Below are 26,264 nucleotides of genomic sequence, written 5' to 3' on the forward strand. Positions count from 1 at the left end.
TATAACGAATACACTACCTATACACTTATCTAAATTCTATTTTATATTCGTTTAAATTGGACTTTTAATTTTTCTGGCCATTTTATTAAGCTTTGTAATATAAGTGCATTAAATCGTATTTTTAAGGCATTTTTCTTATTTTTAATGCATTTAAATCCACGTCCTATTTATAACTTAACGTTATTTTGTATATACCAATCGATTAGTGTACACAATAAAAAATATAATATTATTGATGGGTTAATAGGTTGATAACTATTATGTAGGTAGATACAGTTTTGTAAGCTTCAATGTATCGTTCTTAATTCATAAAGTAGCTAAATGAGTCAAATGATTTTGTCAAGGGGTGGGGGGGGGATATGGCTGTTTTTTTGACATTTTCTATTTCAAGGGCTCTTAACCTAAGGGGCGCACCACTCTAAGGAGGAGTGACACAATTTCGTAAGGGGGGGGGGGGGGACGTGAAAATGTTTTAAAAAAAACACGAATTTATTTTGTTATTTTGGTAATACATATTAATTAATAGGTATTTCTCAATTTTTTTTTATTATTTTATTTGAAACATTATTTTTAAATATTGGGATCAATAAAATTATTTTTATATAATTACTATTTTATATAAATTAGAATTTGTTTATAATCCAAGTAATAAATAAATGGTTACCAAGTAAAAAAACCGTTATCTATATTATAAATTTGAATTCAATTTACCGCATTTGCGTCTAGTAGAAACAAATAAATGTTTTTTTGAAGATAATGTAAAAATATCCATCATCCATCGGTTAGGACCATATATAATATTATATATATATTCTATAATTAGGACGGTGAGGTTATAATTATAAATAATCTATGGCAAATGACAATCGTCTGAGACGAACAGCGATTCCAATACGTACTCACATATTTCGTTAGGTGCTATTAAGCATATTAAGCTAGGTGCCTTTTTTTATAAATGTCATTAATCTCAATACTTCCAGACTGAACTTTTGGATCGGAGATATGAAGACGCGCGCTGCATTTTGCTTGGCGGAGACGCACAGCTCTGACACTAGACAATATTATACACTCAAAGGGACCGCGTTTCGCCGGAAGAATAATTAATTACGTAAGTTTTGTCCTACTACTCTGTTGACCCGGTAGACCTAATGTAAATATTTATTGTCAGACAAACTTATATACCCGCTAGACGTAGAGTAGTTTTTAAAATCCAGTTGTTATAGGTGTACAAAAATTAGGATATTATAAAAAATACCTTAAATTATATCCAGACAGCATTACAATATTTTACATGTATGTTATCAATATTTTCTGTGAACACGAAAATATTTTAAATTTGTGTTTTAATTATGTGATTTAAGTGTTAACAATAATGAAGCAATATTGTAACAACGACTCGTGGCAGAAAATTCCATATTGTGGAATTATGTTTTTTAAGATATTTTAACAATATGTGGTACCACAGATTTCTAAGATATAGTTAAGTAATATATTTCAGAAACATGTAAATAAACATATTTTTACAATAATAATTGATTAGTGTTGTTAACATATTTTTTCTAAATGTACTCAAATATTTAATGAGACAATTCATTATTTGATGCTGTAGCTATATAATTGAGTACCTATACTACAGTTACTACTATATATTAAACTATATTCCATTTTATGTATATGCCTTAATCTTACAAACCATGGTACACTAATTAATGTATTAATATATCAGTTTATTCACCTCATAATGGAACTCAGTTCACCTTAATTTAATTTTTAGTTTTGAAGTTATTAATAAAATCCAAATACCTATTGTTCACATTATAATTAATTATTAAGTATTTGGATACAATCCAATTTAAGTTCAGGTTTTAAGATTATTTTTTTTACTGATCAACAACCATTTTAATTTCTATATCCACAATCAATTCGTATACAGTAATACTATGGTAAGACAGAACTTCTGTAAGATTGGAACACGATAAAAAGAATAATTTCTATAGTCGCAATCCAAATAAATGTGAGCCCTCTATCAAGTCAGAAACTCCGTTAAAGATGGAAAAATTGGACGGGCCTAAGCGATTCTGTCTTAGCGAGGTTTTACTGTACTACTAATTATTACTCAATAATTTAAAATCCAAATCAATCATATTTCAAAGTTTAACTATAAAATGCCATACAAATCTTCTTATTTATTTAAAAATTTTTATTTTAAAGTTTTTTTTTTTCATGTTAAAACATTACACTTTAATGTTATTTACAATTTTTCTTTAGTTTTTTTAGTAATACGATTAGTGGCTTGAGCCATCCACTTGCTTATTGTAAGTGCTATTTCCATATCAGGAACTTTTTCAAACTTTGAACAGCTTTGAACAGCTTCTAATAACATAAATAGTTAAACATAGATATAAATAAATAGTACAATCAGAAAGTAAAAAATTATCAACTCTCACCAAATATTATTTTACACGAGTGCAAAGAAGAAAATTTGTTTTTGCCTTTAAATCCAATATAGGAGTAATTGCGTAACCAATCATCGACAAATAGTTTTTGCATCATGCGTCTTATGGTTTCAGGAATAGTTTTTCCGACTGAAAGTGATAATTCTGAAACCTAAAAGATAAGCAAATAACATACAATTTTGAAATTAAGTATTAGGTTAAATTGATATCTAAATGTTGATACTTACAACTTTATCTCTATAAGCAGAAGATTCGAGTACCATTTCAAAATTGTTTATAGTTTCTTCGTTAGATATAGGAAGGTTTTCATTATTTAATACAGATACAGCAGTTAAATTAGAGTTTTTTGTCACACCCAGTTCTGAGCAGATATTATTAACATTTTCAAGCATTTTCTTAACTGATTCTGATACATATACCAAATGTTTAATATCATATTTTAAATTGGTAAATGATGTTCTAACATAATCATTGAGTCCTTGAAAAAATTAAAATTAAGTACCTACATCAATAAATGCAGTCAACTATATAACACATTGAATTATAATTAAATCATTACAATATTAAAATTCAAGTTAATAACATTATTTATTATAGTTTTAAAAAAAAAAAAATATGGTAATACAGCATTATAACATAATAGATAAATAACTCACTATTAAAATCATCCACCTTTACTACATCTGCATTGAACCAATAAGACTTTTCTTAAAACTTTCAGTATCCAATCATACAATTTTACTGTTATTACCTCCAGAGAAAAATGAACTTAAAGTTAATGGTTAAGTTTTTAATTAATGTTATAGAATATAATATAAATTCATACATTTTGTCTTACACAATGGGAATAGTAGTAATAGCAATAATATTATTATAAGCAATGTCCAATAATTCAATTTCAAAATCTATGTATAATTTTTTTTTTAAGAAGAGAACATAAAAAACTATAGTAGATAGTTTTAAAACAAATGTATGTATTATTATTATTAAGTTGTATTTAATTAATTATTAAATATATTTAAATTTAAAAATCATAGAAATTCTACTTAAATAATAATTACAAGTATGGTAAATAGTATCATCATACCAGCATTTTTCTCCAGCACATCATCATCATCACTTTGCGTTTAACTTGAACTTTTGAATCTGGAGTATCTTTTTTTTTAATGGAATTTAATGAATCATCTGCAATAGTAACTGTTGCTCCATCTAGTACTTTCCACTTTCCAACAGGACTATTGATTACTTCTAAACAATCTAAAAAATAGATAAAAAAAATAACAATAGGAAAATATGATACAATAGTTTTATAAAACTTGGTGATTTTTTTACACAACACCAACCATATTTCTTAAATAAGGCTTAAATAATGATGTATTATGTATTATTATTCAACTTTATACTTAATAAATATCAAATACATAGTCAAGGTTTGAATAACTCAAAATAATTAAGAACTGTATTAGTGAAAATATGAGAGTACAGGCACGTGAAGATCAAAATAATATATTATTAGATTATAACTTTAAACAGCAATTTAAATTTATTAACTTTTACTACCTAAGCCATATTTGTGGCATTATAATTATCTTTTTGAAAATGGTGCATTTAAGAAAATGAATATTGTATAAAAAAGTAAATATCAGTCATAGGTAGTATTTACCAATATCATAATTTTCCAAATGTTTGTAATTTAGTTGAGAGGCACATAATTGTTTTCCACACAGCAGTTCATTACAACTTACACGATCTATATAGTATAAATTCATTTTAATTTTAGGTAAATATATTACTTAAGTAAGATTAACACTTGTAAATATAACCTTTTTTTTTTTAAAATGGCTGTCATTGGGATTTAACGGAAGCACTTACAACATATCTTGATCACTATCATAAATATCTGTATTTTCACTGGAATCTATATTATGAGCCTTAGCATAAATCATAATTATAATATTTTTAGAAGAACTATAACTTTATTCAGTATAAATACTATATTTATTTAATGAATACTTAACTATCATAATTATTTGTGTACTTATTAAAAATAATTAAAAATTAAATTTATAACATTAATTAACAATGTTGATACCATAAGAAATTAATTTACTTAGAACCATAGGAAGGTACCTAAAGTTATTTGATTGATGAAATAAATGTACTGTTATTTAATTTATCATTGAAATATCATTTTTATTTACATACCTACCTATATCTAAATAGAAATTCATATTTTATTACTTACTTATACTTTTAATAGAAAAATTATTATTTTTTTATGTATGTACTGAGGGCTGAGGGTTCTGCAATATTTGTGCCATTTTAATAGGTATTGAATTTATAAATTAGGTGTACAAAGTATTAGGTTTATAATACATAGTAACATTTCAATAAACTAATAAAATATAATGATGTGGTATCTAATAAAATAGCAAAATAGGGTACTTACCGATGTGATGTATGTTGTGTACTATATTAAACTGTTATAGGTAAATACTTTTTACCGTCGCTGTAGTAAATAATAGGTATAACACTAAAATTGAAAACTAAGGGAAACTGCAAAATAGTAAGTATCAATAGTTGAACGCTGTATGAGAAAAATAATAAACATGACGTGTTCACTGCTCACTGTTACTGTGTGTCTGTGGGTGCAGGGATGGCCATTCATAACGTTTTATGTTGCGGGCCGCGGGGTTGACGGTCGGCGATCGCCGTCTACAATGGCGGTGCGTCGTCGGCTTATCTTGGGTAATTCCGAAATTCAAACATTTTTAGTGTAATAATAATAATTGAATGATATCGCGGCTGTGTAGTGTGTAAACCTACTTCGCTCTCCTGTCCGATATTCCATCTATTTTTTAATAGTAATCGCCACCGCCAGTCCGGTACTCGGCAGACGACAGGCACAATATTATACGTTGTCAAATTACGTATATTATAATAAATCATAATAATAATAAATATTATATTGTATCAATAATATAGGTATCGGAGGTAGCGATCGCCGATTGGGAAGTCTCCGTTAGTCCGTTTACAAATGTTAAATTCCAAATAATGGTTAAAATAATAATTATACTATTAAATTATTGCCATGACGCCATCAATAAATAATTGATAGATTAAAATTACGTAGGTAGGTACATTACAAATCGAAATGGGTACATATTCACATTAGTATACCTAACGACGTTTTTTTACTTTTGTTCATGTAAGAATATACCTAATTTATTGGTTCAAAATATATTAATATGATATTAATAATAACATTAACACGTTTTTACCAAGTCTGATGAAGATAATACCTATTACCTATGCAACGTAATATAAAAATTATTAATATGTCTGTGGGGTCTATACCTAAGGTATATTGTATATTATAATATATCAATTAATTTCGACTCAAATACGTACGTCCCTATAGTTAGGTAATTTACGAGTACCTATAGGTAAATATACAATTTTATACTAGGTATGTTTTATTATTTTGTTTTTATTATAAATGTATAATTTTATAATTATATGTTAGTTTTTACTTTTTTAAAGAAACTTAATTTTTAGTATCTGGGTTATAATTAAATAATTAGTTTTCTTATTTTATTACCTACTATTATAGGTTATTTTACGAAATCGGCACTACTATTAATTTATCGTATGTGCTTTCCACTCATAATAAAATAAAACACTGCAAAAACATATTAAATCTGTCTGTTTTTTAGTCACTCGAACATGACGAGAAACGATAATATTAAAACAATATTGTTTGGTAATTTACAAGTTTGAAACTATATTAATATCAATTTTAATAAACTAAAGGAATTATTATAATTACTATTAATACTTATTACCTACACATTTACACAGGGAATAAAACAAGTAATACTATAATATTTTAATGTATCAGCATTCAGCATGTGTCAACATGTATACAATTAATTATTTTAGCAATAATAGGTAGATCGTAGGTACCGACTAAAAAATAATACTAATTAAAATATAAATGCGTAGGTAGAAGCCGTCATAAATTAATTTTATTGTCATGAGATCTACCAGAACATATTTTATCAACTATATACAGAAATACGTTGTATCAATATTTTTTCTTAATGTTTCTTAATATATGTTGATGTCCATTAAATAAACTCATTGTTACAATATCTACTAGAACATATGCTCTCAACCAATGAAAATAAACATTGTTAACGTATATTTTAATTATGTTTCCTACAATATTTTGTTGTCCATTAAATAAAAACATTGTTACAATATCTACCAGAACATATGATCTCAATCAATGAAAAAAAATATTGTCAACGTATATTTTAATGATTTTTCTACAATATTTTCTTCAACACATAAAACACATACTGCTACAATATGTTCTAGATATTAATTTATATATATATTGTTGCTCATAATATAAACATATTGTCAAAATATATTTAAACAAAATATTTTCAAGAACACAAGGAAAACATATGTCTACAATATAAATATTTTCAAATTGCTGTGTGTATATAATACTTTGCCTACAACTGTTACTTTATTGTTATAGTAGAATAATTTTTAAAATTTTAAATCAATGATTAGGTAATGCTTTTATAAGTAGGAAGGTAGGTTTTTATACCTACCTAACAAAATAAGAAAATACATAATGATTAATGTTATTTAATATGATTTGTAAGTACATAGCAGATTATACCTACCACTTGGTGACGATTATTTTTGTTTTATACGTTCTTCGTAATTCAGTTCCGTCACGATAGTTTTAGTTTTCGTTAAATGTGAAACATACATTTTCTATGCATACGGGATACAGGCATTAAATATTTGGGTTTTAAGAGAACACCTCAAACGTACGTTTTATTTTGGGGGTTTTACGGGATATACCTATAGGAAATTTTCTTCAAATTTTCACATTTCACTATTTGATATTGTGATATTATTTGTACCTAAGTTAAGTTTCTGTTTTAGAATCGATCGATATGTTACCTAGGTATATCACATTCTTTAATTTAAATTCTGGTAGTCGAGTATTGGACAAGTACCTACGTAACTTATGATTCGTATCGTAATTTAATGACTAAAGAAATATAATTTCCCCAACAGTGTCTAGGGCCACCGGCAGCAGAATGCATTATAGAATGTCTATAAACTTGTGGTCTAGTATATGGTTAAAATTGGCATGTGACCAATAACTGGGGGCTTGTTCTGGAAAATTTAAATGATCTAATAAGGTTCATCTCATTATTTAAATTAAATTAATTTTTAAGCGATTGTTGTGTTAATCAATTTTTTATTTATTTCATTCAACACACTCGTCTCAGTTTTCTAGTACCTCTAGATTTCTCACAAAATTCATATTGATCATCTCACAGCTTTCATATTCAAAACCAAAAAAATATGTATTTTTATCTTATTTCAATCTTTTTCATCGAACACCATTATATATTACAGATCATAAAGATACTAGTATTGTATACTAGATAAGTTTCAATTAGAGAGAGATGGAGATGGAGCGAGATGTAGACGGATGAAGATAGCTGTTTCTTCGACGACAGCGTGTGCTGCAGTACAGCTAGGTTTCACTGGAAGAGTCGATGTTTATGCGTAAGTTTGTTTTTATATTATTTTGGTCTTACATTTCTTTTTAGACTTGAATTAAATATTTATTGTCGCGGAAAATCTGTTAACTAAGTAACGTAGAAGCATATACGTTTACTACTGCCTACCAAAGACGCAATGTATAATAATAATAAATTATACGCCAGTCCGAACAATCCAAACGCTGTCTTACTCGTAGTCGAGTTCTAGTTGATAACTGACTAGTGAATAAATGTAATTTTTGTTAGGTATAAAAATAAAACTAATAAATCCTTAAATACAACATTTAAAAATACAAACTCTGTGTAATAAAAATTAATATTAGGTATTTATTGGTAGGTTTATATAATATCTGTAGACTGTAACTAGGTCATTAGAATATTGTAGAACATTTTACTGCATAAGATGCGTGTTATTTCAGAAATGGTATTCGTCAGTGAACATTTTCAAACTGGGAATAATATATCATAAGCAGATTGAAATGTGTGAACGTTTCAGTGTTTCGAAGACTAAGTTTCGTAGCAGATTTTGATTCCGTCACGGGGTATGTATTTTCTTATTTCTCAGTAGGTTTTTTTTTATTATAGTTAATTGATCAGGGGATGTATTGCCCGAAAATTTTCAATATTTGTATTGTAATTATACTGGTATAACACTATTCGGGCTATCAATAAAGTCGTGTTCAAAATTAGAAAATTGGTGAGGTATGATATTTTTTTAAGCAATTCTTTCGAGTAGGGAATTCGCTCAATGATATTTAAATATTTTCACCGATAATCAAGTACGATGACTTGTAGGTAACTAGAGACTGAGTGAATAGGAATTAGGAAGTGTGTGATATGGCGAAGATAAGGAAATGGGTCAACAGGATTTCAGAATGTTTGGTGTATGAAAGGGAAAGATGAAAAAGAAATGTAAGGTTAGGGTAGGTAAGTGGAGTGAGAGTAGCAGATATGAGAATAATAAGTAAGGTGTTAAGGTACAAAAGAGGATAGAATAAGAAATTAATTAATTAAGGGTAGTGTAGGGTAGTGTACATATTGTAGTGAAAACAAGAGAGAATAGGTTTAGGTGGTTCCGTCACTGTATGATAAGAGATAGTGAGAGTGGCTATAGAAGTTAATTTAGGGGAGAAATGATGGACGAGAAGACTGAAGAAGAGATGGATAGACAGAATACCATTCATATGGAGGCGTGGAATGAGAGTGGCTGAACCTGTATATAGCTGTGAGAGACGGGGGAAGAAAAAGTGTAAAGGTAAAATAGTTATGTTAACAATGCCGAATACGTAGGAAAAGATCTTGAATTGCAAAAGCCCTATTGACTCTTTGGCTTAAACTAACCATAGGTTTACCTAACTAACCTTCTTATGACTCATTAGGACACTTTGAATAAAAAGATCCTGAGTTGCAGGTTGCCGAACTTAAGTGTTTGATTATCAAGTTGATCCTTTGATTGTTGACACCTTAATCCATGCTATGGATGAAGCCCATAGATAATAAAGATATGGATAGTCCACGCCTATGTTAAATACATTTGAGGCCGCGTTCCCGGATGGGAACGCAATTGAGGCTCTTTTATATTGATAGTCGATACTCGATATAAGTATACTTTATTTGGTCTCAATTTATTGTTCCCCTCGAAGACCGCTGATAAGACCATTATGTCCCATCCATATCTATGACGGAGCCATACCCAGCTCACTCGTGTAAACTTGTTGCCGGTTGGGATGTCAGCGCACTATTTGTTTTCCATCTTTGACCCACCCGTAGCATACAAATGTACAATTAAGAAAACACTAAAATTATTGGGTCAGAGAGAGAAATAAATGGTGCGCTAAAAATCTGACATCCTCTTAGTGTTATCAAGTTGAAGAAGCAGTTGATTGTTGACAATTTGACATTTAACATTAACTGTGGTAGGTATTATGATTGGAAACCCAGGACCGGATTTAGGAATGTGGGGGCCCTGGGCCCACCTTAGAAGTATATATTATTTTTCGATAACATATATTTAATATTTTAATATATTATTATAACTTTATAAGTGAATTTTATTTAATAATAGGTATATTAACATTTACCGAAAAACAATATTTAATTAGAAATAAAATTATGGTTTAAAAATATTTATATTATAATGCTAAAATAATAATAACAAAAAAAATGTAATACAATAAAAGTTGGTAGTAAATTATGTTCATTAAATATTTATATCGTATATATACCTACATATTACATAGTCTATAATAATAATATTAATATAATACTAAATAGTATATAATTAATAATAATTTTTATTATATTGCAACTTGCGAGATTTCGTCGCTGCAAATTTTTCAACTACTTGAGAAAAATCCAATGCTCTAAGTATGTTACTTTCTATACTTAATAGTGCAAGGGTTGATAGTCGACTTTGTGTCATCGAAGTTCGTAGTCGGTTTTTTATCAACTTCATTTTTGAAAACGATCGTTCCCCACTGCAGTTGGACACCATCAAAACCAATCTTTTAATCCTGACATGTCTTTTGCCTTTTCTTCGTATTCTTCATATTTATTTCGTATTTCTCGAACAAATGATAAAAGAGAATTAAGAGCATTTACAGCAGTTTGAAGAACTTTGTATATAATTTAAACTACAATCAATTTGATTTTAGGGGGGCTGGATCATGATTCATTTTTAGTCGAAAACATAGCTCACGATTTCAATAACTACGCCCAATATAATGATCCGATATTAATTTAGAAAACAGATTTGAATTTATCACTAAATTATCTATGCTTTTACAATTTTATTTTTCTGATTATTATTTTTTTTTTGCTTAGAAATTTACTAACAAAAAGAGTAAGAATAAATCATATTCATATAATTTCAAATTTAAATACATTGATATAGAATATGAATATATAATATGGCCATATAAACTGAAATATAAAATGCCTAGTTTTTACTCCTTAGAATGGATTACGCTCCAGCCCCCTTAATAATATTACATACCTACTTTTACTTTTTAGATTATATTTTAATTTATAATTTCCCAATAATAATATTAATAAATATATATTTTATACGAGCAGCGGCCCACCGGGAAATTTCCCGGTATCCCGGTCGTCCAGTCCGCCACTGAGTCCGTGGCGAACACAAAATATGTATTTTATTAATTCAACAAAAAAAATTAACGCACTATCATATAAACATGAGCCGCCACTGAAATTTAGTAGATATTCAATAATATAAAATAATTAATAACATAAAATAATAATAAATCTAAAAAATGCTCATATAATTATTCAGTGAATGTTTCAATCGGGTAGGAATATTATTTTAAAAATAACAATTGAAAAATAAAAATCAACTAATATCGTCGGAATAATAAATTTAATAGTGAGAAATAATACATTAAACTAACCTGGATACTTGGGTACTCGTGTGGATGTATGGTTGAAGACGAATAAAGAGGGTACTCACTACTCACCGTACTCGTTTATATCACATCAATATAATCTTTATCTACGTTATTGCATGTTTTTATATAAAACGTATAAAACGTATTCGGCACGTATTTATCAACAACAGCGGTCGGGCGGCTTGCTATACAAGTAATATGTGTTTATTTATAACTGATAGTCTCAAAATTTAAAACCATACCAAATTAGCAATATTATTTAGTTGTCCTTATTGCTTATCCTACTCTACGAGTCATAATAATCTATTTTAAATTACTAAAGTACCGTAAAAGTGCTAAATTTGAACTATTACTTAAAATATTTTATTCATAACAAATTATCATAGAAGGTTAGGTACTGTTATTCCACATACTTATTATAGTTTAATTTAACTACAACATTCTAGTAGAGTCTGATAAAATTTGGTTCCACGACTTTGATCATACAAACTTTAAATACTAAACTATGGGTCTGAAATTTAGTTTATATAGATCTAAATAATCCAAAACATATATTGCTTCAAAATATAAAAATAAAGTGTCTTGTATTGTAGTAGGTAGGTAACTTTCAAAAAAAAAACTAAAAAAAATCATACTTGAAATCTATGTATAATATACGTATATACTATATTGTAATAAATGTTCAAATGTTTACTATAGTACATTATAAAAAATTAACTTAAGTTCAATATAACACATTATAATAGGTGTTCAAATAAACATTTCATACCAAAAATGTTGTTAATTCACACAGTCTCTCTTCAATTTTAAATTTTTCTTCAAATCATCTACAAAATATAAATGTTTAGTAAATATTGGAAGATTTGATTAAGTCACTTGATTTAATCATTTATCTAAAAGAGACGTGCCGGGTCGCCACATCACTATATCGAGGGGCCATGGTGCAAGTGTCGTCCATAAATATCATATGTTTGAGGATTTAATTAATTTCCTAAAAGGAAATGCCTCAAGGTTGCCTCAGTAAGTTAGGGGACCGTAGTTAAAGTGCCGTCCACCAATAAATGACCCGAAAAAAAAACGATTAATTCAAATATAGAAGGTACTTATATCATATACTTTTATCAAAGTATGATTGTGTTAGCCATAGTCTTGTGTAAATTATATTGTCTTATGTTTTCCCAATCTAATAATACGAAATATGAATTTTAATGAAATCACAAATATTAGTAGGTACAATAGAGAGACTGTGCATTGATATACAAATTTGTCTTAATTTTACTTTTTTCATAGAGAATAATATGAAGGTGGGCTGGGCTTAGATGCATAGGCGCACATTCAGTCTTAAACTTGGGAGTGCTAAAATTGTTTAGCACAAAGTGACACGTGGGGGGCTTTGCCCCCCACACCCCCTAAACAGTTATAAATACCAGCAAAATATTAAATCAATTAACTACAATTTTTACTAATTAATAGGTCAGGATCATCCACATTTTCACTACTTTCATTATTTTCGTTTTTATTGTTTATTTTATTACATTCAAATATACTAAACATATTTAAGTAAGTAATTTTATATACGTACGCAAATTAAATGTAAATCACATAAACTACTTTACAAATTGTTGGTATTTATGTAGAAAAATGGAAACAACAATAAAATAAAATTAGTCAGTATCAGAACTGTAGTCATTTGTCACTGACTCGAAAACACGATTGAACAACTTAATAGGTAGAATCGACTATCTTTGATTCATAGTACCTACTACACTACTACTAAGAATAGACGGTTGAAAATGTCTATAATATTATCATTTATCAAACTAAATAATATTAATTAATAATATTTTTTTTTTTTTATTGATCTTAAGCTTCGGCCACTAGCTGTAGTGGTTTGTTTGTGGGTTGTTAGTGTTGGTAGGGGAAGGAACACGTGTGTGTTGGGTTTGGCAGAATTTTTGATTGGGTACCCGTAGGTATCTGCCATGTCCGGGTGGGGGATGGCGGGACTTGTTCTCCGGACACCGTGACTTGCACGGAGAAAAATGCCGCCCGGTGGTCGAGGATCGAACTCGGACCGGCTGTGCCGAATCCGTCGCGTTAGGTTAGGTCGCCTCGTCCCCCAATTAATAATATTATATTCATATCAATAAACCATAACACCGGTATACAAAAACAAAATCCTATTCAGTACTCCAATTTCCAGTAATAAAATAATACTAAAAATAAACTTGTGTTAAAACAGCCGATAAGATAACATGCATTAAAAATAGGGAATATACCGTCATACACTCATACCAACACAAACCCAATTACCCAATTACTGTATTTATGTATAAAATATTTACGTCCCGTTAGTGTATACCAATACAAACTGGAAACTCATTCTTATAAACGCAAAATTACAGTTTAAATAATATTTTTTGCACAATAGAAGATGGGGGTGCTAAGCACCCCCTGGCACCCCCGTATGTGCACCAATGATGCTGATAAATCATTAATAGAGACGCGTTGATCGCTTTTATGTGCTTCAAATTGTTTACACGAGTGAGCTGGGCTATGGCTCCATCATAGATAATAAAGATATAACATAATGGATAGGACATAATAGTCTTATCAGTGGTCTGATCTTCAAGGGGAACAATTGAGACCAAATCGAGTATCGACTATCAATATAAAGGAGTCTCAATTGCCTTCCGCGGGAACGCGGCCTCAAATGTATTTAACATAGGTGTGGACTATCTATATCTTTATTATCTATGGGCTTCATCCATAGCATGGCTTAAGGTGTCCAACAATCTAACGATCAACTTGACAATCACACATTTAAGTTCAGCAACCTGCAAATCAGGATATTTTTATTCAAAGTGTCCTAATAAGTCATAAGAAGGTTAGTTAGGTAAACCTATGGTTAGTTGAAGCTATGGTAATGATAGACGACTATCATCACTGGTCGTGAGCTTTGCGATGATCTTTTCCTACTAACTATCAAGGTATTCGATATTGTAAACAAAACAATGAAAGAAAATATTTAAATATTATTAATTTGGTTAGGTAGGTTAGGTTAGGATAGGGCAGGAAATTAGATGTTAACTAATTATCATAGTTTTTAACACGGACTTAAAGACTGTCAGCAAGAGTTGTATCAGTATAGTTATTAAAAACTTTAATACAGCCAACATTAAATAATGATTTTTTTACCACAACAAATTATAAAATGTATTTTAAAATATAACAAAATATTATTTTATCAGGGTTTTATAAGGTTTTCAATACTTATGAGTTTTTGTAAATATAAAATGTATAAAATCAATAGTTTTAATTTAATTTATGGTTTTGTGTTTTAATATCCTTTTGTCAAAGAATTCTCTGGGTTTCCTTTCCACATTTTTTTACATTGTACTAAATCTAATTTTTTTTCGCACATATTTACAAAGACTAAAACAGATATCTGACTATGTTTTTATTTGCATTTAGACTTTATAGTTTGTAATTTAATATTGACTGTAGACCCACCAAACACAATATTATTTTAAATTAAACATTTTATGTCCTTCATAAATTACAATCACATAGTAGAGTCCGTGCAGGAACTTTTCTCATTTAATTTCTTTGCATCCTTTATAATTTACATTCATTTTTATACATTTTCTAATACATATATTGCCGTGATACACCTCTGATCATAATAACTGTTCGCATTATTATAATGTAAACAAAACCTAGTTTTTGGATTGTAGTTAATATGTATTGCAGTATTTAGCTTCCAACGTATTCTTTTGTTTAGTGTTATTTCACCCAGATTTCTCAAACAATTTTTTTTTCACTTCATTGAACTCTAGTAGATTTTTTTGTATAAAAATTTTTCAAAATTAACCGGCTATACCTGGGAGTACACTGAGTACCTGTGTACATAATATATAATTTGAAAAGAGACTGGCTAGGTTCTCTCACGTTCCCCATTCAATTAATTTTTTTATATATTTAACTTTTTTTGATTCTTTTATATATCTCTTTTTTTAAAACATTAACAACTTTGTACCATATGATTTTTTAAAAATTTTTATCTGCTTCTTAAAATGCGTTTGCTTGCGGTAGTCCACGTTCCCCTTTCAATTTTTTTTTCATAAATTTAATTCAATTGATTTTTAATATGAATATTTTCAAATTTGTGAGTCTTCAGAGAATTTTTTTCTGTTATTTTATTCCTATCTAGAACATTCTATATAGATTTTTTAAACACTGACAAGCCGGCGCCAACCCCCTCCTTTTTTTTTTTTTAGGATTTAACCTCTAGCCAAATATTTTAAACATTGACAATCTGGTACTTCTTGAATAATCCTTGTTTAATGAACAAAATATATTAAATAGTTTTTTTTGTTTAAGAATCTGGGCGTTTTAGTTTGTACTTTGTAATGTGTAATCATACAGTTAATTTTTTCAAAATTTTTTTTTGGTCTCCTAAAATGCATTTGCCTGCGGGCGCCAACACCCTTCTTCAATTTTTTTTTTTTAGTAATGTAATTTTAGTTGAATATTTTGTATTGACTTGAAAATTGATAAGTTGGTGCCTATGAATAATCATTCTTTAATGAACTAAATAATTTGAATAGTTTTTTTGTTTAAGATTCTGGGCATATTAGTTTGTACTTTGTAATGTGTATTCCTACAGTTAATTTTTTCAAAATTTTTTTTTGGTTTCCTAAAATGCATTTGCCTGCGGGCGCCAACACCCTCCTTCAATTTTTTTTTTATGATTTTACCGCAAGCCAAATTTTTTAAACATTCACAATCGGGTACCTCTTGAATAATCTTTATCTTTAATGAACTAAATATTTTATATAGTTTTTTTTGTTTAAGTATCTGGGCATTTTAGTATGTACTTTGTTATGTGTATTCCTACAGTTAAATTTTTTCAAAATTTTTTTTTGATTTCTTAAAAAGCATTTGCCTGCGGGCACCAACACCCTTCTTCAAATTTTTTTTTTAGTAATGTAATTCTAGTTGAATATTTTGTATTGACTTGAAAATTGATAACTTGGTGCCCTATGAATAATCATTCTTTAATGAACTAAATAATTTGAATAGTTTTTTTGTTGAAGAATCTGGGCGTTTTAGTTTGTACTTTGTAATGTGTATTCCTACAGTGAATTTTTTCAACATTTTTTTTTTGTTTCCTAAAATGCATTTGCCTGCAGGCGCCAACACCCTTCTTCAATTTTTTTTTTTAGTAATGTAATTCTAGTTGAATATATTGTATTGACTTGAAAATTGATAACTTGGTGCCCTATGAATAATCATTCTTTAATGAACTAAATATTTTAAATAGTTTTTTTTGTTTAAGAATCTGGGCATTTTAGTATGTACTTTGTTATGTGTATTCCTACAGTTAAATTTTTTCAAAATTTTTTTTTGGTTTCTTAAAAAGCATTTGCCTGCGGGCGCCAAAACCCTACTTCAATTTTTTTTTTATGAGTTTACCTCTAGCCAAATTTTTTAAACATTGACAATCTGGTACCTCTTGAATAATCTTTAACTTTAATGAACTAAATATTTTAAATAGTTTTTTTTGTTTAAGAATCTGGGCGTTTTAGTTTGTACTTTGTAATGTGTAATCATACAGTTAATTTTTTCAAAATTTTTTTTTGGTTTCCTAAAATGCATTTGCCTGCGGGCGCCAACACCCTTCTTCAATTTTTTTTTTTAGTAATGTAATTCTAGTTGAATATTTTGTATTGACTTGAAAATTGATAAGTTGGTGCCCTATGAATAATCATTCTTTAATGAACTAAATAATTTGAATAGTTTTTTTGTTTAAGTTTCTGGGCATTTTAGTTTGTACTTTGTAATGTGTATTCCTACAGTTAATTTTTTCAAAATTTTTTTTTGGTTTCCTAAAATGCATTTGCCTGCGGGCGCCAACACCCTCCTTCAATTTTTTTTTTGTGATTTTACCGCAAGCCAATTTTTTTAAACATTGACAATCGGGTACCTCTTGAATAATCTTTAAAGAATGAACTAAATATTTTAAATAGTTTTTTTTGTTTAAGAATCTGGGTGTTTTAGTTTGTACTTTGTAATGTGTAATCATACAGTTAATTTTTTCAAAATTTTTTTTTGGTTTCTTAAAAAGCATTTGCCTGCGGGCGCCAAAACCCTACTTCAATTTTTTTTTTATGAGTTTACCTCTAGCCAAATTTTTTAAACATTGACAATCTGGTACCTCTTGAATAATCTTTAACTTTAATGAACTAAATATTTTAAATAGTTTTTTTTGTTTAAGAATCTGGGCGTTTTAGTTTGTACTTTGTAATGTGTAATCATACAGTTAATTTTTTCAAAATTTTTTTTTGGTTTCCTAAAATGCATTTGCCTGCGGGCGCCAACACCCTTCTTCAATTTTTTTTTTTAGTAATGTAATTCTAGTTGAATATTTTGTATTGACTTGAAAATTGATAAGTTGGTGCCCTATGAATAATCATTCTTTAATGAACTAAATAATTGGAATAGTTTTTTTGTTTAAGTTTCTGGGCATTTTAGTTTGTACTTTGTAATGTGTATTCCTACAGTGAATTTTTTCAACATTTTTTTTTGTTTCCTAGAATGCATTTGCCTGCAGGCGCCAACACCCTCCTTCAATTTTTTTTTTATGATTTAACCTCTATCCAAATATTTTAAACATTGACAATCTAGTACCTCTTGAATAATCCTTGTTTATTGAAATAAATAATTTAAATAGTTTTTTCTGTTTAATATTCTGGGCATTTTAGTTTGAACTTTGAAATGTATTTTTCTTCTGTAAAATTTTTCCAAATTTTTTTTTTGTTTCCTAAAATGCATTTGCCTGCGGGCGCCAACTCCCTCCTTTAATTTTTTTTTTAGGATTTAACCTTTAGCCAAATATTTTAAACATTGACAATCTGGTACCTTTTAAATAATCCTTGTTAAATGAAATAAATATTTTAAATATTTTTTTCTGTTTAATATTCTGGGAATTTTAGTTTGTACTTTGTAATGTGTATTCCTACAGTTAAATTTTTTCATATTTTTTTTTTTGGTTTCCTAAAAGGCAGTTGCCTTTATAAATATTGAATATTAGATATTGATTTTGTAGTTTTTTTGAATTATTCAATAATATTTGAATATGGAAATAGATATTTTTCATAGAATACCTACATAAATTAATTTTTATATTGGTATCGCCATTCGTATAATTAGTAGGGAATGTTGGTACATTTGGTTGGGTTTTTTAGTTTTTAATACATGATAAATTCAAAAATGTGTTCAAAATTTAAATTATTCAAAAATTAATTTGGCGGGAAATTTTCTTTTGTCAATGTTAATGTCGATGCTTTTTTGAGAATATAAATTTGATTTCAAGGCTTGGCTGCGTTGAATCTTGAAGACTTTAAGTCGATACGACCAATATTGAATGATTTACCTTTTCGATATAATAGGATTTTGAAAAACATATCAAACAATTTAAAAGGCTTGACTGCTTTGTATCTTAAAGACTTCAAGTCGATAAGACTAATATTGATGAAGTTAGGATTTCAAGTATTTTTAAGAAAACTATAAATCTAAAGTTCAATTTTTGGAACTCAGATCAGCTATGATAAATTCTCATTAAGTACCTACTTGAGCAAAAGTATTCAAATACTTTTTAATCACTTGAATACGCGTATTTTACATACTTTTCAAAACAGGTATCTGTATTTGAATACTCTTAAAAAGTATTTTTTCTAGTAAGTATTATATTAATTGTTAAACTAACATTCTAATAGATTATAGATTTAAATAATAATTTAACAACTGTGTTCCAGAATACAGAATATAATATATAGTGTATTATATATGGATACATTTACGACTTATGTTACACTTATAAGTTATAATATATTTACAAGACTTATATTTACTTATTTGATTTTCTTGTTTATTATAGTCAACAAATAATACCTTTTGGATAAATTAGGTATTTACATAGTTAATTTAAAATTATGTTAATAAATCATAACCAGTGTTATTACTTAATTGTTAACTGTTTTCAAAATTTACATTAACAGAAGTAATATTTAAAATAAAATTGTCAAAATTGTACTTCATTGTTAATGTAGTCGTTAAACGTCTGTGTTAAAATATTTCCTTTTTTATATGAAAAAAAAACATTTTATAGCCATATAGGTAGTATTCTTTAAACATTGTTAATTAATCAAAAGTTCATATTATATAATATCCAATGGATTTTATCCATTTATAACTTAGAATATAAATTTAAAACCATAATACGTGCAGTGCTACTCTACCTATGTTGTGTTAAAATAAATTAAATTATTTATCTAAGTAATCACTGTAGCTTATGAAAAAAACAGTCTGTTGTGGCATTGTTCATGTACAAAATGTATCTGAACCACTCAGAACACCCTGAAAAAAAATTCTTATGATGTGCCTGATAGTTATTAATTAATTTGAATGAGTCTTTTAAGATATCTTGTGACTGCAAATCTATTATTTCCATTTGAAGCTCAACATCAACATCTTCATAATCAATATTAAATGGATTGGCGAGTAGTTGAAAAACGCAACGTTTTACTTTACTGAACAGAATAGAAAATTAATATTATAATCCAAATACACTCGTCGTATCTACTCTAGGTATCTTATCGGTAACTGTCAAGGTATATCTACCATTATAAAATATGACTGATAGAAACGTTCAATTATATATTTTATACAATATGATTTTTTTGATATAATATTCGATTAAATTTCGTTGTCGTAGAATATAAAGCGGGCCACCGGTTGCCGACCACTGGTATAGTGTGTACTGAAAGAATTCAGATTTGTTTGTTTAATTAATATAGTATTAAAACAATTTTGTTAATTTAACACAAGAAATCGATAATATTTTTAATATTTTTAAAAAAAATTAACTTAAATTATAAACTTGCTGTATATTTTATTATGATAACTTCTAACAGTAATTCAAGAAAGATAATGTGTTTATTGGTGCAAATGTATGTTTTCTTGCCAATTATAAAAATATTGAGTGCTGAGTGGGTATAATATTACATATAAATAATAATGTTTATTTAGTAACAGTAAAAAACTGTATGAGGGATACATTTTCAATTCAGAATTAAATTAAAAGTGTAAAATTAAATGTTATACCCAAAATACGTATTATAAGACGTAACAACTAATAGTTATTAGGTTAAGTTGCGTTCGGTTGTATACGACTTAAGCAATTATTATATTAATTTATAACTTATTATTTTTAAGTTAGTATTGCTAACCTGTGGTTATAATTTATAAGCGGTAGTTATGTTTTTAGATATTTTAAATTAAGATTTTTGTATTTGTATTTTAGAAACGCTGGTATTTAATTTTTAAATAACCTAGGAATATTTAAAACATAATATTATTATATTATTCATATTATTATAATATAATATTTAAATATAATATATTATGAACCTACTGCCCTACTATTTCTAGACATTTACATGGCAATAGTAAAATTCTATTAAACCTATTAGGTACGTAAACAACATTTATTAATATGACAAATATTTAAAATTTCAAAAAAGGGGGACCCTCGTGTTAATACCCCTCACTTTGTTTTTTGGATAGCGCTGGGAGTCTTTGTGCACAAACGTCGGGACCTGGTGCACATTTCTGCACAAACGATGCACAAACGTTTGGCACATTAAAAATTTCAATTTTCTAAAAAGAGGGTGTCTCGTTTCAATGGTCCCCCCCCACTTTATTTTTTGGATAGCGCTGGGAGTTTTTGTGCACAAACTTCGGGACCTGGTGCACATTTCTGCACAAACGATGCACAAACGTTCGGCACATTCAAAAATCCAAATATTCAATGTGGGGGGCTACCGTTTCAATGCCCCCCCCCATTTTTTCAAAATCGCCATTTGGTATTAATCTGCAACTGATACACCGTAGTTATACAGGGATTCACAACGTTTTATAGTTACTACCACGTAAGATATTATACTAAAATATTAATGATCTAAAAATGATGTGCACGAAAATAAAGCAGCAATACTAGTCAATATTGAAATAATTAAAATCTAATAGACATTTGTATCATAATAATTTAATGAACAGATTTTGAGGTACGTACTTTGATTTATATTTTTAACGCATTATGTTTGAGTTGAATTACAATTGAGAAGTTAAAAATTCGGCGATATAAGTTAATAAAGCGTGACACTGTGACAGTTTTAATGAATATAATATTATTATTATTATGAAATGAATGACCTATTTATTTATTTTTAATTCAAATACATTTCCAAGCAATTATATTCTGAGAATTTTTCCAATCATATAATAAGCACAATTATATTAATTTGACCTTATATTTTACACCATAGAAAATATTAAAATTGTGTAATTTTAAACATTTTTTTGTTGAAATTTAATTTTTAAAAAATAATCATGAATAAACTGCAAATTAATTGAATAAAATAATTTATCTGGATAGTGTATCAACAACGTCGATAAATCTTTAAAAAAAATTTTCTGACAAATTAAAAACAGAGTATTTTCTATTTAAAAAAAAAATCAAAGTGCAATAAGAGCCCATTACTGGATGATACAATAGTATTTTCTCAAAATAACTGCAATATTATGAAAAAAAATATGCAAGCTTGAAGAGTAGAAATTATATGATTTTTATCATATGAGACAGCAAAGTCAGAACATATTAAGACTGCTCCAAAAATTAAATTATAAAGAAAAATGTCAGTCTTCATACGAGTGGATATTTATTTAATTTATAGAAACGTTATCACCATGACCCGGTACTATTGTGTATAGATAATTCCCGTAAACCATTATTTATTTTAAATAAATTGATAATTTTGAAACGTATATTTATTATTGTAATGTATTATTATAATTTTGTTAAAAAGTAATAATTGTAAGTGATTCACTGTTAATTATAGTTATTGATATTTGACTGACATGTGCCATGTAGTAATATAGCAACCGTTGAGATAGTGTTAAAAAAACAATTTCTCCAGGGTGTGCTAAAAATACGAATGTGGCTTATCGCGGCCACTTGCGAAAAGTAATAAATTATATCTTATATAGTATCTACTATCGGAGAGCAGTGCAATATAGTAAGTTTAGGTTTCACGTTAGGAAAATGCGTCATACTTATACATGGTGTTATACAGCTTAGCCTTGGAAACGCGAAGTAACAATATGACGTACATGTCCGAACCCCACAACGACATAGCAATTTTCACCATTTTTCTTTTAGTAAGTATTTACATGTTACTTTTTAAAATTTCTAATTTAATCTATGAAAACCATAGATTTAATATGCATGTATATAGACTCTGTGTTCCTCATATACCTACCTTACTATAGGTCCTAATGTCAATATTATTAATAATAATAATATTAATACGACAACAGAGTTGTAGACCATTTATGCCAATATAATGGTTTAGGTTCAGATTGTTCAGAACACTACAGTTTCGGTGGGAAATTATAGTACATACCTAGCCACCTAGATATATATTAATTCTGCTGATATCTTGGTGTACACATATAATTTAGCTAGGTACTCATCAAGGAATCATAACCTACGTTGTTTCTTATGTATCCGTGCATTTACATAGTAAACCCAATCAGATAGTGGGATTTAATTAGTTTCTCCGATGTAATGGTTTCTAAAACGATTATGTCGTTAAGAGTCATTAAGACAATAATATTGGTCTTTGAATAATTAATTTAATACCTACGATTTATTTTTTATGATTCAAAATAATGTTTTTTTTCACGATTTACATTGTAAAATGTATTTTTAGATAGGTACAATCTAAAATGTTATATCTGCATTCTGCAGTACTGCCAGTACTTACAAGTTACAAATCACTTATATAAAATAAAATTTTAAAAAATCCGAAAAATAGCATTTAAATTGGGTGGGCCATCATGCACGTTTTTGTATGGAACATTTAGTATTTTATTCCTAAGCTATTTGTAAGTTTTGTTAATTATATAAAACGAATAAAACATATGTTTAAAACAGTGTAAAATCCAAGTGAATGATGTGTTTTTTTTTATTTAAAGTGTTTTTTTTTCCTGTTCAAACCAAAAAATACACAAACTCTGCATATAACAGTTAACAGGTTAACAGAAAAATCAATATATTATTGAAAAAATACAGTGTCTCCTCTGGATTTTTAAAGATGGATGCCCTTGATAGATATACATATGTTATTTTTAAAATCCATTACAATATAAAACTTATAATATTTTAGACTTTAGTAATAAACTAATAACTGAACATTTTTGAAGATCTTATATGTACCCATTGATTCACCTTATAAGATAATATAAGTGTTAGGTACATAATATTATATGCAATTAAATAATTACAACCCGGATGATTGTAAATACGTAATGTACATAGCGTGTACCTATATGTGATTATCTGTGATGTATTTATATAATTTATGCTCAATTTGTGTAAACTGTAAATAATTACTCTATGCGGTATATTTTAGGTAATGATATTTGAATCACAGGTGGATTGAATGTATAATTATTCAGTAAATGCATTCCACTTCGTTCCCGTGTCCCAGTGTTCAACAGTAACGATAGTATGATACGCATTTTAATAACCATTTAGAATACCATTCCCGTATGCGACATATGTTGTCATTTGTCACATTGATAAATCGATTAATTAACGCTAATTAAACTGGTGTTAGACAGTGTTGACTTTTGGCTAAAAATGTTTATAATATTTATCATAATAATAATATTATATGCACTGAAAATATGAAATAAGACTTTAAAATCGTAAAATTAATAAATAATATAGGGAAATGTTCAAAAATAATATGTCACTAAAGAAATTCATATACATATTATTGGCAACATTTAAAAAATGTGTTTCCAACTGATTTGTAGATTACCTAACGATTAACCAAAAAAAAATGTGGATATACTATATATACAAATCCAAGTTCTAACTTTGACGCCTTTTATTGTCAACAAAAAAAAAAACATAATTATTACATTTCAAGAATTATCATGATGGTTATAAATATCTACGAAGATTTTATTTTATATTCTATGATTTAAGTAGGTGCTTAGGGGCGGATCTTCGATATTTTGATAGTGGTGGGAGGGGGGCACGTACAAATTGTATGATTTTAATTTTAATTAATAATACATACATATTGCATACTATTATTTGTAAACAATAATGGTTATAATAAATAATAATAATTAATATTATTCTTATTAAATTGATTTGTCATTTATATGATACTCGTCGTTACATAAAAGAATTGTCCATAGAAAATTGACAGGAGGGCAAGTGCTGTAGGTTAGACCTTAGACCTTAGTACATACTATTTACTAACACACAATATTTTTAAATCACTCAACTACTGATTAGGTCCTAACCTACCTACTAAACATACATAATATTACTTATACTATTAATCTGTATTCTGCAACCACATACATAAACACATACATAATTTTTCAAAAAATAATGAGTATAGTTTAATATTACTCTTCATTGCTTTTGATAAATAACTAAAAGTGCTAAATTTACCTGCCAGCATGGTTTAAAACATTCTGTAACTCATTTTTATACAAACATTTGTTCTCAAGTAGCAAGATTATACTTAGTCATTCAGAGATCACAGATGTTATGAATTATCGTGGTGGCATGGTAGTGGACTAGGGTTTAAATCAGATATTTTATAACTAATCTATTCTTATATTAGGGTGATTTACAACCAATAGTTTTTGAAACTACAATGCCCAAGTTAAGTCATATTTATTATTTTAAAGGTATAATTATTATAAAACATCTTTGGTAAAACCAAGGGAATTAATAATAGCTCTATAAATAAATATTGTAAAATTATAATTAAAATGCAATGTATAATACAGTATTAAAAGTTGTTCCCCGACGCGGCAACGCAGGCATGTACCTGTTTTGCCTTTATACTACGCCGTGTTACATAATATTATTTTTAATTTATTGTTAATACAAAAAATATTGACAAAAACCAATTCTATGTGAAAGTTTAGATAAATCAAGTTTGTATCCGACGTTAAAATTTGATTACCTACTGATAATTAGAAACTATTATCACATCATCAAAATCATTTTATGTACATTTATAAATTAATAATCTTAGATTTACAATCATTTTGTTAAATTTAACAACATTATTACAATAAAATATTTGTTATTAAATGGTTTGCTATAATATTATGCATTATTTTATTTGAACTGTTATCATAAACAATTAAGTTCGATTGTTATTTACAATTATTAACGTTGTTATAATTTAACAAATGTATACAAGAATACATAGGTATAAACAATATACAACAAGATTGGTCTTAATTATAAGTTATACATTTTTTCTTTAAATTTAAAATGGGGTGACCAATTTGGTTTTAAAAAAATGATATATAAAAATCTGTGGAGCAAGAGGTCCAAATAACCTCTATTCCAACCTCTTCGAACCTCCAAGTAACCCCTAGCTTTTCAAAGTTGAATTTCAGTCCAGTCCTATCCAGATTAGGGCAAGCCACCAAACAGCATAATTATGTGAAGGGACACGTTCGGCTTCAAAAGAAGTGCATAAGGGAAAAAATGCAGAACCGTTCACGATGATTGGAGAAGTAGTAAATTGTGATCAGTTCTAAGTCTACAAAATTATATAGACATATACAACAATCAAGCAACAAAAAACGTAATTTCAAAACAGATTCTTTTCTTATCCACTCAGAAA

At 27.8% G+C, this 26,264-nt stretch overlaps 1 pseudogene; it reads right to left on the reverse strand.

Annotated features, from left to right (window-relative positions):
- Positions 1-2,205: 2,205 nt before the first annotated feature.
- The window catches only part of LOC132940189 (uncharacterized), a 34,901-nt pseudogene continuing 10,842 nt past the window's right edge, over positions 2,206-26,264 (reverse strand).

This window comes from Metopolophium dirhodum, chromosome 3 (genome assembly GCF_019925205.1).
Source record: "Metopolophium dirhodum isolate CAU chromosome 3, ASM1992520v1, whole genome shotgun sequence".
Taxonomy (NCBI): domain Eukaryota; kingdom Metazoa; phylum Arthropoda; class Insecta; order Hemiptera; family Aphididae; genus Metopolophium; species Metopolophium dirhodum.